Source organism: Amborella trichopoda, chromosome 12 (genome assembly GCF_054954075.1).
Source record: "Amborella trichopoda isolate Santa Cruz 75 chromosome 12, AtrichopodaSantaCruz75HAP2 v2.0, whole genome shotgun sequence".
In the NCBI taxonomy this organism is placed as follows: domain Eukaryota; kingdom Viridiplantae; phylum Streptophyta; class Magnoliopsida; order Amborellales; family Amborellaceae; genus Amborella; species Amborella trichopoda.
Window position 1 is genome coordinate 10886855 of NC_142347.1, and position 14934 is coordinate 10901788.

Sequence of the window (14934 nt, forward strand, 5' to 3'; positions counted from 1 at the left end):
CAATCTCACATTAAAAAAAAGGTAAAAAAAAAAAAAAGAACAAACAAAAAATAAAAAAGAAAATGATTTGATGGGCTGCAACCCATCAAAATAAGTAAAATCTCATCTTATACTCACACAAAATTGCAATTCAAGGACATCTCAGCCATGAACATCAGGATTTAAAAAAAAATTAGAGTTTCAAGCTCTACAAATAGTGTATATTGTAACATATTATATAGCCCAAAATAAATGTTCATAGATCCAAACAATTTGTATGATCTTTTGAGTTTCAAAATTTATTTTTGATGTTGAAAATTAATTTTAGAGCCATCGCATATATTTCAATTGCCGAAAGTGCTTTTCGGATGAGACTTTGAGATGAGGCTTTATTGTTTTTCACAAAGCCTAGATTTATTGTTTTTCACAAAGCCTACGCCTTGTAGAAACTTCATCCTAAAAAATGTTAGAAATGGAAATTTTTTTAATTTTTATAAACTTCTTAATTTTTTTTTTTTTAAGATCCCCAGACACCCAACTCTGGAATCGTCGAGAATGAGTTACGTGAACACACCCGAGTAGTCAAACATGATACAAACAAAAAAAAAGCATAGAATGAAGTAAAATTGGGTAGTTGCATTTAATCTATTGACCCAACTTAAAGTTCAAAAAAAATTTCTTGAACCTTGTGATAGACAAGCTATCAAATTTAATAGATGTTCGCTAGATTTTGGGTGATGGAAGTAATATCTCTTTTTGGCATCATAAATGCCTTGGCTCTTCCCAATTGAAATATATCTTCCCGCAAGTGTTCCAAATAATGGATACCAACATTGCCTAGACATTTCAATTTAGGGGTAATCTGTATGGACTATCAACTTTCCCTACAATAGGATTTTCGATGATCTTTTTTCTAAAATTTTTGGCCTATCCCTACCATAGGATTTTCGATGATCTTTTATCGGAATTTTGATCTTTTCTCTGAATTTTCGGCCTATTGTCGTTACTCAATGGAGTACATATCCCTCATAATGTTGTTGATGAGGTAGTTTGGGAGTCAATGGAGTATATATTTTTATGGGGTAGTTTGGGATATTGCTACAAATGGGAAATTGTTGTTGATGATGTAGTTTGGGATATTGCTACTACATATGGGAAATTTTCAGTAAAATCCATGTATCATTTATTGTTCCATGTGGAGGGGGTCAATGCCAATAATATCCATGTGGAGGTGGTCAATGCCAGTAATAACCAAAATCTGGAAGTGACCATTACCGCTCAAAGTACAAGATTTTGATTTTTTGTGGTTGGCTGATTGGTTGGTTGTTTAAGATAAGGTATAATCTCATCAAAAGAGCGCAGGTTCTGCTAAATGTCTGTCTATTATGTAAGAGTGATGATGAAACGAGTGCTTATCTGATTTTTCACAGTCCATCTACTTTTAGAATTTGGCCATGCTTTAGTATTACATCTGTTACATCCGGATGTGGTAGTCATCATTTCAAACTTATTGTTGTCCTTCTACTTTTAGAATTTGGTCGTGGGCGAGAGACACTTCTTTATAACCCGTGACATTACCTTTTACTCAAGCAATGTGCTCTTTTAGACGATAAATACCACAACCCATTTCATTGTTATAAAAATTACATCTAACTTTTCCCTTGTCATATTGCCATGTCACGTCTGCCCTCCACATATTTTTGTTTTCTTGTAATTTTCCTGAGCATAAAATTTCGTTAAAACTTTTGAAATTTTTTTAATATCCCCGAGTTGGACACCCAACTCAGACTAACTCGGGCTTGACAAGGGCTAGAGCCCGCGTAACTCGGTCGAGTAAAAACTACTTTGGCCAACTTTTTGACCATTAGGTGAAATTAAATCTATCTGATTTTATTTATGCAACAACTACAGTAAGGTACACCCTCGTTTGGTAAGTGAAAGTTTCAGGACTTCACTATGAAACATATATAACACATTAATAATGTAATGTGTTTTATGAGCCAGAGGAGCTTTCCAGCTAAGACAGCTTGACTCTCAATTTATATCAGTAGAGGTTCAGCTACATAAAATATGGTTATCATGGATTGGTACTCTCGTCGATTTGGTTAAAAGAACAAATTACTACTCTGTTGATACTCTGTTAGCATTGTACTGACAAATCACCGACTCATTTTGCTGACGATTAAGAAAAGCATACTATGTTAGCATTGTACTGACAAATCACCGACTCATTTTGCTGACGATTAAGAAAAGTATGGATCAAGTGTTGACACATTAGTGAGTAGCAACTCGTTTCAATAACAGATAAACAACAATTGATAAAAAGAGAAATTATATTTTGTTATTCATAAAAAAAACAGTTCAAATACGTGATCACACAATCAGTAATTAAGCACACATATATGTTTATGCACTTCAATTTTAAGTTTTACAACACTTGAAGATGATATTTAGTTTTAAGTTTTACAACACTTGAAGATGATATTATTATGATACGAGAGTACGGGTATACAATTATAGACAGAAAGAGGTTTCAAGTAGAGATACAAAAGGATTTTTATGTGATTGCAACCTTCATAATATTAACATCTTAGAGAGCATCACATACTCTTAGTTCATTTATCCCAAAAAATTTAGATATTTTCTTCATCATTCACAAGCCATCCCTAAGTCAACATGCATATTTTTTTCGGCTACATCATGCACTCAAGCAAAATAGAAAAACATTATCATGGAAAAAATCGAGCAAAAAAAAGTATATATCGAGCAAAAGAATATAACATTAAAAATATAGAGGAAAAAAACAATCGAAGCAAAAGATCGAGCAATATTATCATGCACTTATTTATTTTTTGTTAAAAAGATATAACATTAAAAATAAAAATAAAAAATCCAATTTTGTGTCATATTCATCAAAAAATATATTTTTATCAAAAAATATAATTTTATCAAAAAACATAATTTTATTAAGCAAAATAGAAAAGCATTGCACATATTCATCATAAGAAGCGAATTTTTTTTTTGGAAACATTGATATCTCAAAAACCCCTAAAATCGAGCCCCAAACGTCTATTTTTGTTCTCAAATCCGTTATTTTATTGAATTCAATCAATAATTTCAGTGTCTGAAAAATCTTTAAAAATGTTGAAAAATTAGGAAATAAATTATAAAGCAAAGATCAGGTTGGAGCTCACTTTGTTTTCTTCCTACTCAAATGAAGCTTCAATCTCAAAATTGAGTTGGAAATCTCTTGTTATCTCTGTAATCAATAAAAGCCCCCCTTTTTGATTGAAAACAAATAAAAAACCAAGCCAAAATCCTTAGATTGGCGGATTTTTCATGAAACTTTGAAGAACACTGAAATAATGGCCAAGAGATTGCAATTTCCAGCCCGAATTCTATGGATTTCATCGAAATCAGGAATGTATTAGTTTGATTATCTCTTTCATATACTAAAGCCCTCCATTTTGATAAAAAAAAATCAACAACAACGCCAAGATCTATAGATTGACGGATTTTCATCAAACTGATATTAGAAGAAATAAATAACGCCTAAGAAAACTTGAAATTCGGTGGTTTTTTTTTTATTTATCAAAAATCGACTATTTTATAGAGTAATATCAATAATTCCGATCAAATTATCCTCTATAAAAGCCTAAAAAGGCTGATAAAGTTTGCAAATTCAAATCAATCCCGAACCTAAAGAAAACCTGTGAGTTCTGTCAAAAATAACAGGCCATATATCAAATAACGAAAATTGTTAAGTAACACCGTTACAACGTTAAAAAACAATATTTTGAACAAACCGGTCCAGTTTGGTAAGATACCAACCAGTTAGCAACAAAACCAAGTGGTTCAACTATATAACGGCCGGCTTTGGTCCTGACCTTTTTTGGAGAGTATTATATAGTCATTAGGACCCTAAAACCGGCCCTAACCGGACTCGGAACCTTAGCGGTTTCGAGCTAACCGGCCAGTTTTGCGAACACTGATTTCAATTGATTAAAAGATCAGCTGCTACAATGGTGCCTTGGGGCCAAAGTACATAGGTGTTTATTTGTTTAAGAAAGCGACAATGGTTTGAAGGGGCTCAACCCTATCAAAATAAGTAAAGCCTCACCTCATAACTCATTGGACATTGCAATTCAAGCGTTGAAAACCTTTGAATCGAACATCTTGGCTTGAACATTTTCGTTGTAGAAGAAAATTAGGGTTTGAAACTCTGAAACTAGTGTATATTATAACAAACTATCTAGCCGGTCCATTTATCCTAAAATAAGTGTTTATAGATCTACAAGATTCTTGCCCATTTTTTAGTTTCAAATTTTATTGTCGGTATTGAAAATTGATTTTAGAGGCATCATGGAGATTTTCAATGCCGAAAGTGCTTTCCAAACGAGGATTCGAGGTGAGGCTTTATTTTGTTTTCATAAAGCCTAGGCTTTATAGAAACCTTATCCGAAGGAGAAGGTAAGCATGATTTTTTAATATTATTTTTAAATCATCTTTGATTCATCTTATATATATATATATATATATATATATATATATATATATATATATATATAAGGGCGCAGTTTACATAAAATGTGGATCTTAAGCAATTAAAGTAAGGCGCACCTCCAAACCCTATCAGAAGATGCAATTTTGGTACTGCAAATCCTATAATGGCATGAAAATCTATCTTTAGCTCTAATTATGAAATTTAAAACTTCAAAAATAGTGCAGACAAATAAAAATCTTGAAAATAGACCGTCCAAATAACATGTTTTAGGATGCAACATTTTAGAACTTGAATCTTTTTCTTTTTTGCCCCCTATATCCAATCATCTTAAGATCGTGACGATCAAATGGAAGATTTCCCAGTATTGGAGCAACAGTTTCTAATGAATTTTTTAGGTGCGCCTAACTTAATATATTATTGATACTTTATAAACGTTTTCCTTATAAAGGTAAGACTTTTGTTGTCTTAAAATACGAGATCTAGTTGTGCCGCAAATGCACAATCCAGACTTAGTTTATGATGGTTGATTGGATTGACTTGCAAAAGTTTTGAAGCTCTAACCTTTTTTGGAAAGAATAACAGCATTCTTTATAGTGAGTTTCAATAAAAGTTAATGATCTCGTCAAAAAAGAAAAAAAAATCTTTATAGCGACTTTATATGAATGATTTGGGAGTTTTGGTGTCAAACAGTCGGTAAACGTAGTTTTATGTATCAGTGGAATACGTGTATATTTTTGGTACCACGAGACTACACAATCTCTTCCTATCCTCTCAGTATGGCCTAAGCTAATTCCATGTTTTATTATTAAAGTTGATAACAAATATTAACGTACTTGTACTCTTTTCATTTACCCAGTGAAATCCTACGTAACACTCGAAAAAAAAAAAGTGAGTGAATTTGAAGGATCTCGCTACATTCATTAGCCCAATTTTCTCTCACTTAAAAAGGTTTATCTTTCTTCTCCATGAGTAAAATATCTAAAAATACTCGTGAGCGAATTGCTAATGTACTTTGCTTATGGCTAGTCACCATCAAAGTCCATCGGATGGTCACAATTGTCTCGCAATGTTTGGTATGAGACTATCTTTATAGTCTTTTTCCTAGAGGTAATGGGGTAGAAATTGTTCAATTAGAATGATAAATTTTAAAATTATTTTAAGGGTATTTTCATCATATTAGTTTTTTATAATTATTTGTTAATATTTTAGGTGAGAGTTGGTTATATGTGCATACACTCTAAATTTCACATGAATCTTATTTACAAAGAAATTATTAAAATTCAAATAATATCAGACAATCGTGAGTGTTTATGGATATTAGATGATAATGTGCTACGTACAAAATATTGTAGAAATTCGCTCATGAGTATTTGCAAGTGTTTCTAAAAAAAGAAAAACCCAAGTAATGAATCATCTAGTCATGAGCATCATTATGGAAATGCTTCTAATGCCATCTTTGGACACATTAAATGTTAGAAATAGTAATGGTTTCTACATTTAAAGATGATAGGTGTTCCAATTTAATATGCCACTATTTAAGGGTGAGCCTAATTTCCGTCAAGGATTGTATATACAATGAGGGCATTGACCTTTCGTGCAAAGACGTGACAATTATTTATAACTATCCTATACGAAAAGTGATAGATTGGGTATATCGTAAAGTTTGAAAAATTTTCTTTTGAACTTGAGCTTAATCAATGGATTAAAGGTAGCCACTCAATTTCACATCTAATGGTCATGATTATTTGTGATCACCTTGTACCAAAAGTAAATGGTCTCATTATATACTTTTCTTTTTTATAATCCCACTTCCCCAAACACTATGAAAATACTTTTTTTTTTTGAACAATTAAGAGTAACTTTTCATTGATAGGAGAAGAATTCCAATGAAATAGCAAAAAGGAAATCAAAAGGAAGAAAAAAAAGACTACAATGGAACATTACACTGCTACAACCATGGCAATAGCATCGGCACTTCCGTTTCGTTCTCTCTGTACATGGATTAAGGTCACCTCCTTACCGCGGAGGCACTATGAAAATACTTAGTAAGACTGTAAAAAAAACAACGTTTCTTCTCAATTTCAGAAGAAGTAGAGCTTGATTGTGAAGGCAAAAGACTATAGTTTTTAAATTTTACTCATATGGAAAAGCAGAGAAATCTCTTTTGATATGGAGGCATAAAACAATAAGTTAGAGCAAAAATTAATGCATCACGTCTGAATTTGGCTTGTCAATAAACGGGGTAATCAACTTTGGGTTAATGATGAGGATATTCCAAGAGGTCAAAAGACCCATGCACACACAAAATTGGGACAATAAATTTTAGTAGCATCTCACGCAAGTTTTCCAACATTTGTGCAGTTTTAAAAGATGTGAAAAAAGAATGGTATTGGGCCGATTGGGCATACCATATTTTGGGGATAGAACCATTTTTTCCTCTACCCACTAAGGAGTGAAAGCAGTCCTATTTGGTCTCCCTTTAAAACAAAATGTGTTTTACCTTACTTGTAAATAGAAAAAGTTTATATAAGGTTGCAACCTTAAAATGTAAAATGAAAGATGTACCTAAAAAATTCATCAAAAAAAATTGTTTTAATGTTGAAAGATCCTCTAACTGATCATCTCGACATTAACATGTATGAATACTTCGAGTCCCAGAAATAGGGCATCTTTCAACGCATTATCTAGACCATCTATTTTCAAGACTTTCATATGTTTATAGATATACTTGATTTTAACCATTTTTAAAGTTTACAATTTTATAATTAGATATGAAAATAGATTTTGGGATAATCCTAATAATGTTGTACACCAAACTTACATGTTATGATAAAATTTGGAAGTGAGCCCTAATTGAATGATTTAAGGTTACAAGCTTATAGAAATACCAGATTTAAGGTTATAACCTTATCGAAACCACACCCTTTATAAATTCTATCTACAAATGGCATCGTTGAGTGAACCAAATTGAGCTTTAAATATGAATGTGCATGACATAAACATTAAAGTGTGGCGCCCAACTTATACTCAAAGTTCAATTAAAGAAGATATTACCTTTAACTTTGGGGGAAAAGAAAGAAAATGATTGGATGTTACAACCAAATTTGAAGAGATCTCAGATGAATCCCCTCCCCGGATCTATTCTCTAAATGGTTAAAATTTATAGTCAATAAAGATTGTGGGGGACTAAACAAATTACGATTCAAAGACAAATCGTGATCCCGAAAGATTCTCTAGGAGTTTTTTGCGCCAAAACAACTTTAAAAGCTAAATCTCAACTAGGAAATTAAAGTAATATAAAAGAAATAATTAACTATAAACAAAAGAGACGTACTTAATGGGGACCCAAATCAAGCCGTTCTTAGTTTGCTGACTTTCTCCGTATGAAAGGCTTGTTGAGAATTTTCTACGGTTTTCCTAACCTCTAATGGCTATTAAGGCGCTATAGAAGGTAAGAACTATGGGTTTCCTAGGATTTTAAGGCTCTAGGTCTTTGCTCTTAGCCAAGGAATTTTTTCTAATTTTTAAGAATTTTTCTCTGAGGTCTTCAATCTCTCAGGCCTAAAGGTCTCCAAGACATGATAGTTTAAATTCAAAAGGCTTTAGAGAGGCGTATATAAAAGCTTTACATTTGGCATTAATCCCATTAGGATTAGGACTTCCAATTAGTTTATGATTAGAATTTAGGTCGAATCTCAGTCATAACCTATTCAACGCTTATCTTTAGCCTTCTAGAATCTTTCGGGATTTTTTGAAAAATTTTGGTGATCGAAAGAGGGCAACAACACGCATCACATCGCTAGGCCCATTGGGCGTAGCGATGCGGCCCTAGTCACTAGCCCAAAAAAACCTCCAACTAGTGGAGAAGAACTTGTTGAGTCATGCAAAGGTGGTCCGTCCAAAACCTACGCGTTTTGAGGATCGCAATCTGAGGTTTTCTTATATTTGTATATTGATCTAATAATTTTCACTATATTTGGGCAGATTTGGTGGTTTTCCAATGGATTAAGAATAAGTGTCCTGAGGTCTACTATGCTAGCGTTGGTTTGGTTTTAAGGTTCGAGATTATAGGTTAATGGGAAATTCTTTTAGCCAAAATTAAATGGGGTAATTCCTTAGACAATATGTAAATGACAAAGAAGTATACATCAGAGACACAATGGAAGGACGATCCATAAGATATCAATGGGAATTTTGCTAAGTCTAGGGAAGTTTTCACACAATGGAAGGACGATCCATAAGATCTCAATGGGAATTGTGCCGAGTGTAGGGAAGTTATAATTTGTTGAGTGAGTAGTCTCCGCAATCCGGGATGATCAGTAGGACTTCGAAAGGAACTATACTAGGGATTGGGACGGTCATATTTTGCTGAGACGTCCCTGATAATCACGACGATGCTACTCTTGAAAGAAGTCAAACAGATAATTGTAGATAGGCTTCTCGACGCATCTTTGCCTTCTTAATTTTTTAGGGTTTGCTCTCTGGTGGCCATGAAAGTTGCGAGCAGAGAATCAGAAGTGCGCTCTCAGGCCGCTTGCCTCACCTTGACTAAGGAGGGTTTTAAGAGATTTCGAGCCTCTTCCTCCATCCGCCCGTTTGACTTTGATCCGGTATGTATGCATGCCTTGGAGAATGAGATCGCGTTCTGTGTGATAGCTGTGGTTGAAATGATGATGAATAGATGGCTGATCTCTTTCTCTCTCTCTCTCCCTGGGTTGAGGGCTTCTCTCTAACATTCCATCGGTTGGCAGGTCAAACTCAAATTTTGCAAAAGGTTCAGGAAACGTTTAGAAGAGGAGAAGGGATATCGATTACCATACTCCCCCCTAATGATCGAGGTGGATTTCTTCGAGTATCTAATTAATGTGAGGAGCCTCTCTCTCTCTCTTCCCCTTATTTCCTTGATATATTTACTGATTGTCACACGTTTAACTCCCCTCAATTTGCTAATCTACTCCCATGGTTGTGATTTCTCTTCCACAATAATAGAATCCTTCCCAAATTTGTGAAGAAAACGATGTTTATCTATTTTTATTTAGTTTTCTATTGCTCTGTTTACTTGATTTCGTAATAGAATTGCACCCTGATAGATTAGCTTTTAAGGTTGTTTTGGAGGTGCATTTTAGAGCATTATGATGCCTAGAAGGGGTGGGAAGGAGGATGGCTTTGTTGGTCACAGTTTCTGGGATTGGATCAGGTATGAGGGTTTGAATTGCTAGCTTAAATTGGGTGGTTGGTGAGGATGGGATTGATGGTGGGTATTGTGGATTGGGAGAGGAAGAAGGATGCAGAGAAATGATGTTGGTACTTGATGAAGCCTCATGTCTTGGGGAAGACTTGAGGGGGTGGGATAGCTAATGAAGGGACCTATATCATGTGGGGGATTTACACCATATCTAAAGTGGGAGATGTAGACTTGGTTGGAATTAAGAATACGGGTCATGGTGTCAACACTAACAGATTACGAGGAATCAACACCTCATATTGGACTCAACGCCGACAAAATAAGATCCAAATTTATTTCAAACTTTGATATAGACAGCCTAGGGAGTGCAATTTTGTTTCAAACTTTGATATAAACAGCCCAGGGAATACTTCATATTGGACTCAACAACAACAAAAGAAGTCCCAGTTTTACGAAATAAAATTGACTTGCAACTGATGCTAATCTCACTTTACCAAGCTTTATCTGTTCTAAAATTACGTATAGTGGGAAACTAGTTCCTTTACTAAATAAAAAGGCACGTAACATCTTCTAGAATACTTTGTCTAAACTTGGAAGTTCCTCTTAACAATGAATAGGAAAAGAAACACTTAGACATTCCTAATTCTAGTCATTGTTTGGGAAGGCGAAAGGTGCCAGCTAGGTGGGCAAGGGCACTGGTTGCCCAAGCTGAGCCTTAACTGCATAGGCAGGCGTCTCATGAATGAAAATCCTTGCATACGACATAGGGGGTTTGATGTTGGATGCCGACTCCCCTCCAATTCAATTCATTGTTTCTTCTCTCTCCAAGAAGGACAAGGGTGGTGCGTGCAACTTTTTGTCCGTGCAAGATATTGAATCTTTCTTGCATGTTGTAGTCATGACTCATGAACATCAAATTAAAAACACTAGAAGGATGAAACTTGTAATGTTAAATTTTGATACTTACTCAAACTTGAATCAAATATTGAATAATCATACAACATACTAGGCACATGACTATTAAATAACATACTAACAAACATTGGTCTCATAGGGCATGTGTGTCCACTTCCAAGTCAAAAACAACAACAAAAAAGTAACGACATTTTAAACCGAGTCTTATCGTCGTCATCCCATCCTCAACATGAGCATCTACATCATCCTCATCTTCATCCTCCGTTGTCACCTCTTAGTTGGCCTCCTTTGCTTTCTTTTTTATTGTCATCATGCTACTTTCTGAAGGTCTAGTGGCCTGCATTGTATTGGAAGAGGTTCCCGTAGCCTCATGAATTTCTCTCCAATTCAATCCATTTTTCAGGGTCGTGTCATCTTCTATTCATGGATCACCCCCTCACAAATATCATTCATGCTGCAGAATAATGGGGTCATTGCCAAAATGTCCATGATAGCTCTCCTACAACTTATCCTACATGTGTACCAAACGTTTTTGTCTCTTTTACTAGAATTTGTTTCTATGTTCATGTGGACTTGGTGTATAATATGTGAATGAGTGATTTAGAATAACTAATTCAAGTTAGCGGTGGAAGGCTTATGAGGACTGATTGGACTTAAAAAATTATGCTCAAATGAGCAGAAGCTGGCTCTCAACCGGATGAGCTACTCTTTTTGAGGTTCAAATGTAAATGGTGATCCCTTGCGAGTGCTTGTGTTACCCACGTGTGTTCTCCAGCATAGCGCTAGATTATATGTCAATGGCATTTCATAAAGACAGATTCATCAGTATAGTCGTACATCAATGTAATAGGACTATACTAGTAGGATATTGGTATAACGACGTTGTTCTAGTATAATATAGCTCAAGTCACATTGAATAAGAAAGCACAAAGATTGCCTGGAGGGACTATAATCCTTCGGATTATTATTATGTGATAATAATAATCAGACATAATAATTAAAAAAAAGACAAATATTGTTATACCTATGCCAAGTGACTCCATCAAAAACTTGTATATATCGAACTCTAAATTAATGAGGTGTAGCTTTAGGTATGTAGTGATCATCATGTTGGACATGTAACATATTAAATCCATCCATGATAACAATATTTGAAAATCTCGTGATCTGAATAAAAAGTATTGCTGCTCTAGAAACAATGTTGTTCTTTGAGATGATACCTGGCTTCATGCAAGAGACAATGTTGCTTTTGTATCCCACTTTTCATCTACAATGTTCCAATTTGGTCCATATTTCGCTCATCATGCCCATATGTTGTCTCCACCTCTGAACCCACATCCTCCGTTCGCTTGTAAATATAACCATTGGCTAGTATCTCACCATCCACCAATCATAACACCTATACCAATGGTTTGAATGCGTGGAGGAAGCACACCACCTCATTTCAAAACTTGGGAATAACAAACAGCCTCTTCTCTTTTGTATTCTTGGCCCACTCTGTTCTTCTCATTGTCTAAAGACATTGCCACCAATTTGTCTTCATGGGCCAAAGGTAGGCAGCTGACGTCTTTGCTGCAATCATGTTTTTGACTATCTAGACATGTTGCTCCCCTCCTTCTCTATACCTTGACCTATCCACTATGCTTAAAATGTAAGCTGCGTTGTGTGTTCCATCCGGTGCATCAGTGGACTATAAAAGTATTGTCTTCACTGGGCAGTGCACCATGAAGTTCCTAATACTACTCCCCACACCCATTGGTCCACGAGAATGGCCCATTTATGGGGCCTTATTTTTCTATAGTTCCTTGTAAAGAAACACACCCCATCGATGTAGCTCAAGGTCTTCCTCGTGGATCCCAATCTTTGGGGCCATATATGGTGAGGGCCCACCTTTGTGTTGTACTTTTTGGCATTCCACTCGAGTTCTGTTTGGTACATCCTTGTTACTGGTCTGCGTATAAGGTACCTTTTTTTTTTAATCCAGATTCAAACTAGATGGGGCTCTTAATGATAAATACAATATGGTGAGGCCTAAATTTGGGTTGCGCTTTTTGGCATGCCCCTCCTAGAGTTCTACTTGGTGCATCCATGTTACTACCTATGTATTAGGTGCCTCTTTTTTTTGTGTGTCATCGTTCGAACCAAATGGGGCTCTTAATGATAAATACATGCAATTTTGGGTTGGGTTCTAATTGGTTTTCTCTTTATTGGTTTTAAATATTACATTTGTTGTTGTTCCTTTTTATGTTTCTTTTTGTAATTGGTGTTGGAATTGCTGTTCCTGTTCTGAATTGGTTTCTGTGGATTCTTTGACTTCTAATCTTAGGCTTTGAACGATCCGCCTATCGAGCTACTTGAGATGCTTTTTTATGCGTTTTATTCCATGTTTGATGATTCACTTGATGCACTCGATGTTTGTCATTTCTCCTTGTGGAGTACCATCAAGACACTGCATATGTCTGAGATGATAAATGTGAGTACATTTGTTACATACATGACCCGAATCTCACTCTCTCTCTCTTTGCATGTCCTGTCCTTGTATGTAGTCGGCCAGCATTTTTTGGGTAAGTAGTTGCAAAGCGTTTGGATTTTTTTAACGTCTTTTTTTTCTTTGCTTTTGAAACTCCATTTGTACCCATGTTTTCTTAAGTTTAATCTCTTTATTTTTTTGAGGTGGCATTGTTGAATCACTCTATAGAAATTGGTTATTTTTGGCAGTTCTCTTTGCTTTGTTGGTACTTTGATTGGCTTATATTTTTTTCAGGAGGAGAAGCTTGAAAATATCTAGAAAGAAATTTTAGGAGGAGCATTTTGTTCATTAAGGCTGTAGAAATTTTATTTATTGTACTCAATGCATTTGATTGGCTTGACATATTTATATTTATATTGGCCACTTGGACTAGAATGGCGTTGTATATCCTATTGGGATTTGGATTGATGCCTAATTTATCTTCTCTCTTGATATTAGAGCATATAGGTGAGAAATCTTCTAATTGAACGCAAGAATTTCAAAAATCTTCAACCCCTTTATCCATTCTTTTGGGTTGAGAAAATATTTGATGGAGTGCTTCACTAGAAATTTTGTGAGGGTCATTCCAAATATGGTTTTGCGACTTGATTAATGAGATACTTTTGCCTTCATGGTATATGTAGAAATCTTTAGAACGAGTCCAAGTTCTTTAGAAATTTGTCGAGATCATTGTTATTTAGGTGAAAGTTTCACTGGAGTCTTAGCGTTGCTTTTATTTTTATTTCTAGAGATTTTCTATCCTAAAACACATCGATTGGTCATTTATGAAAAGTATATGTATATTCTGCTTCTTTAATTCCCTTAAAAAAATTTCACCGTAGTTGCTTGTATTTATTTATTTTTAGTATGAAAAATTGTGCGAGTCCCCTCAGATTCACTCTAGTCACTTGGGCTGAACAACCTCCCAGTATTCGAACCCCATTTGGGAGGAGTGCTGATTACCTGCCAAGTGTTTCAAAAAGCGCTAGGAGCGTCCTAGGCGGCCAGGGGGGTTCAAGTTGCCCAACGCCTAGGCGGGCGCCCAAAACCTGGGCGACCCAGTTGAATCCAAAAAAAGTTCTAGTGTCTCGAACAGTATATATTATATAAAATATAGAAATTAGGTATTTAAGGCACATCATAATTCAAAGTTTACTACCCATTAGCACACACTCCATAAGCATAACCATAAGTTGACCCATATCCAATTGAAACTTAAAATTTGGCAACAAAATTGCCAAACCAAAGTTACCAAATACCAAACCAGTGGAACTACAAATCCACTATCCACAATACACAATCAAGAGGAAGAAAACAAAAATGAAAGTAATACTTGAAGACTCAAAAGAATTTTCAATCAATGTTCAAAGTTTAGTCATTATTCATCATTCATCATTCATCATAGGGTCAGCTGTATTTGTATCATATTCATTGGAGTCGTCACCCTCCTCGTCATATTGGTTGTCCTCCTCCATCTCTTTTGAATCTGCCTCTTCTTCCTCCTCTTCCTCCACCCTTGTGCTCTGTGTAGAAGATCTAGTGGCCGTAGGAGAGTCGGCTGATGTCCCTAAAGCATCCATGACCATGTCCCATGCCAATCCTTCATACCCCTTGACCTCATCATCATCTTCATCAACTAACCACTCCATAAGCATTGTCCATATTTTTTGATTTGATGGGGTCTCTCTTATCTCTATTAGCAAACCTGTGTTTCAAGAATATATTATACTTGACATAGACTAGGTTTTTGAGCCTTATTGATTCATGTCTGTTCCTTTTCTTTGTATGAATCTAACAAAATCAAATGAAACTAATTAATATCTATGGTTCATTTATTATTAA

General features: G+C 35.1%; 1 long non-coding RNA gene across 1 annotated transcript in view; it reads left to right on the top strand.

The window, feature by feature from the left end:
- Positions 1-8850: 8850 nt before the first annotated feature.
- LOC18431828 (uncharacterized) overlaps positions 8851-14934 on the top strand; it is a 36439-nt gene continuing 30355 nt past the window's right edge. The window contains exons 1-2 of the long non-coding RNA XR_966589.3: positions 8851-9093; positions 9235-9348. This is a non-coding gene — a long non-coding RNA (uncharacterized LOC18431828). The remainder of the gene's footprint in view (positions 9094-9234; positions 9349-14934) is intronic.